Source organism: Lathyrus oleraceus, chromosome 4 (genome assembly GCF_024323335.1).
Source record: "Lathyrus oleraceus cultivar Zhongwan6 chromosome 4, CAAS_Psat_ZW6_1.0, whole genome shotgun sequence".
Lineage (NCBI taxonomy): Eukaryota > Viridiplantae > Streptophyta > Magnoliopsida > Fabales > Fabaceae > Lathyrus > Lathyrus oleraceus.
This window is the reverse complement of record NC_066582.1, coordinates 439,197,811-439,201,422: the sequence shown is the minus strand read 5'-3', so window position 1 is coordinate 439,201,422 and position 3,612 is coordinate 439,197,811. Positions and strand designations below refer to the sequence as shown.

Below are 3,612 nucleotides of genomic sequence, written 5' to 3'. Positions count from 1 at the left end.
ATTTGAGGGTAAGGGATAGGTGGTTTGTAAGGTGGTGGAGGTACATAAGGTTCCTTCTTTTCTACGGTTTCCTTATTACTTTCTTCCTTTTCCTTAGGTCTATTTTCTTCCTCAGCTGACTTTTGAGAGTTTTGGTTTTCTATCCTTGGATCAGACGGTCCTTCCACTTCCGTTCCACTTCTTAATATGATTGCATGAGCGTGGCTTCTCGGGTTAGGTTGGGGCTGTCCAGGAAATGTACCAGTTGGGGCAGCAGTAGGCGCTTGTTGTTGAGCTACTTGTGATATTTGTGTTTCCAGCATTTTGTTATGGGTAGCTAGGGAATCCACTTTACTTGCTAGTTGTTTAATTTGTTCACCAGTGTGTACATTCTGGTTTAAGAAATCTTTATTGGTTTGTTGTTGAGAAGCTATAAAGTTTTCCATCATGATTTCCAAATTGGATTTCCTAGGGGCGTTATTGTTGGGCATGGATGGGTTCGGTTTCTGATATCCTGGAGGTATAGCTGGGGCTTGATTTGGAGATTGTCCGGGTGCGTATAAAGCGTTATTACTCTTATATGAAAAGTTTGGATGGTTCTTCCAATTTGAGTTATAGGTATGCGAGTAGGGTCTTCCTTGAGCATAGTTCACTTGCTCTGCTTGGATTCCTGTCAAGAGTTGACAATCCGTAGGAGTGTGACCTTGGATTCCACAGACCTCGCAATTCTGAGTTATAGCAACCACGGCGGTTGGAGGTGATACATTTAAACTTTCAATTTTCTGGACCAGAGCATCCACTTTTGCATTAACATGATCAAGGTTACTTATCTCGTACATGCCGGTTTTCGTTTGAGGTTTTTCCACCATTGTTCGTTCGGTTCCCCACTGGTAGTGGTTTTGGGCCATGCTCTCGATAAGCTGGTAAGCATCAGCATAAGGTTTGTTCATTAGTGCACCACCTGCAGCGGCGTCTATTGTTAACCTTGTGTTGTACAAGAGACCATTATAGAATGTATGAATTACTAACCAGTCTTCCAAACCATGGTGTGGGCAAATTCTCATCATGTCTTTGTATCTTTCCCATGCTTCGAAAAGAGACTCGTTATCTTTCTGTTTAAATCCATTTATCTGGGCTCTTAACATAGCTGTTTTGCTTGGCGGAAAATATCGGGCAAGAAAAACTTTCTTCAACTCGTTCCATGTGGTGACAGAGTTGGAAGGGAGAGACTGAAGCCATCTTCTAGCGCTATCTCTTAATGAGAAAGGAAAAAGACGAAGTCGAATTGCCTCTGAAGTGACACCATTAGCTTTAACAGTATCAGCGTATTGGACAAATACGGATAAATGAAGGTTTGGATCCTCGGTAGGATTTCTAGAGAATTGGTTCTGTTGCACTGCCTGCAACAACGAAGGTTTAAGTTCGAAGTTGTTTGCTTCGATTGCGGGCGGAGCAATACTTGAATGCGGCTCATCTTGTGATGGAGCGGCGTAATCTCTAAGAGCACGAGCTGGTTCTGCCATCTCGGGTATCGAAGGGAAAATGTTTTTGAAATCAGGAAGTTCTACAGGAGGGAGATTGTTTGCAGCACGATATTCCCGAATTCGTCGTAAGACTCGGAGATATAGTTCGATATCGTTGATTCGTAAGTAGAACGGCTCACCTTGTGAGCGAGTGTGTGGCATACAAATCGACGATAGAAAGAAAAGAAAAAGGAAAGCCTTAGTCTCTACAGCGTAACAGAAGAGTTACGATATCGACTAAATAAAAGTCCCCAGCAACGGCGCCAAAAACTTGATCGCTCGACTCTGTGAGTCGAAATTGGGGTACAAACTGCAAGTGCACAGTTCTATCGCGTAGTTTTAAAAGATATCGATCCCACAGGGACTTATGAATCGATATACCGTTATCTAAGGTTACTTCGTAAAGCTAAGGTGGATAATGTTTGATTGTTTGGGGGAAAAGCTAAAAACTGAACTAAGATCTAGATTAAATATTAATAAAGCGGATATCGGTATGCAGTTCGTCGTAATTAGGGAATCAATTCTTTGTCGGTTCCTTGGTTTTAAAATATCAGTTGACTTTATTGATTAAAAGTTTTATCTCAAACTCTCGCTCTGTTGAATAAACCATGATTTTATGTTAACGTAGCTGTCACTTATAATTAAGTCAAAAACCATTGTTTGAAAGCAATAAAGTCCGTAGAAACTCTTTTTAAGAAAACACTAACCGTTTAAACACCCTTATCTCAAACTCTCGCTCTGTTGATTTAGGTTATATAATTAAATTCGAATGCTTAACTCTCGTCCTCACATTCAATCTTTAAAAATACTTTTTGGAAAAGATTAGAATTTAATTAACTCTAAAAATTGCTCTCGCCCTGATCTAGAATTAATGTCCAATTTACACTGTCCAGTTAAAACCTCAAACTTTCGCTCTATTGATTTTAACCTCTTTATGTCCTTTACTCTCGTATAAAAACTTTGTTATTAAACCTGTAAACTGAGACCGTAAAAAGAGTGATTTTAATTTTAAATTTAATTAACCCGACTTAGTTTTGATTCCTTATTCCGCTTACTTTTGCATACCGATATCTAAGCGAATTAGACAGACATGCTAAACAAACTTAAATAATTATCATGCATAAACAGACTCATCTCAAGCAAATAATATAAATAAATAATAAAACAAAGCATTAAACAATAATTAAAGAACCTGAATAATTTAAACAGTAGTCTTGAACACTCCACCACAAGCCGGTAGGATTTGTTCTTGAATTCTTCAATCAAATAAAAATTAAAACGAAGGAATAAAAAAACTAGATTCTAACGTAAGGTTAGATCCGGTGAAAAGGTACACAATAGTTTCCGGTGTAGAAACTATTATGTGAAAAATTAATTAAGTGCTAGAGAAGAAAATAGAATTGCAGCTGAAAATAATATAAAAATTGCCAGAGTAATACTGTAAAGAAATAATGTCTAAGTGCTGAAAGAAGAAAAAAAATGGAAAAACGGCAAAGCAAAAATCTGGAAAAAGCGTGGAACCTCTGTAGGGTTTGCAAAGCTGCTATTTATATTGGTGCTTCCTGTAACGGTTTCCAAAAAGCAGTCCGCGTCAAAAGTCTTCACGTAACGAAGGTATAGGCGTGGAAATAGGATTCAGCGTGCATATAGGACTCAACGTCTCTGAAGGCAGAAATGTAAGGGGATGGTGTGACGTTCGTCACACCATGTGTGACGCTCGTCACATAAGTGTATGTAGCGTGACGCTCGTCACAGCATATGTGGCGCTCGTCACAGGCACAACGCCTGTGCCTTCTTTGGGCTGAGCTTGGCTTTTGCTATTTGTTTCCAAAAACTTCTTTTTGCACCTCCTTTTCTTCCCTTTTTTTTTTACTTTTGCTTCAAATAGATACCTGAGATAAATAGAAAGGAAATACCGCGTAATATCTGAAATTCTGGTGTAGTCAGTATTCAGATGTTCTACTTCAAGTCATGACATCTGATCTAACATTGTACTTATTACAGCAAGACAGTTATTACACTCTGTACTATTGTGCACCTTTTCACAGTGTCACAACCTCTCCTTCTATGTCGTCCTATAGAGGAGGAACAATTTGTTATGGGCACCATA

At 38.9% G+C, this 3,612-nt stretch overlaps 1 non-coding gene across 1 annotated transcript; it reads left to right on the top strand.

Annotated features, from left to right (window-relative positions):
- Positions 1 to 1,017: 1,017 nt before the first annotated feature.
- Positions 1,018 to 1,124, top strand: LOC127078035 (small nucleolar RNA R71). The gene has a single exon (XR_007787783.1). It is a non-coding gene; the product is annotated as a small nucleolar RNA R71 (small nucleolar RNA).
- Positions 1,125 to 3,612: the final 2,488 nt, after the last annotated feature.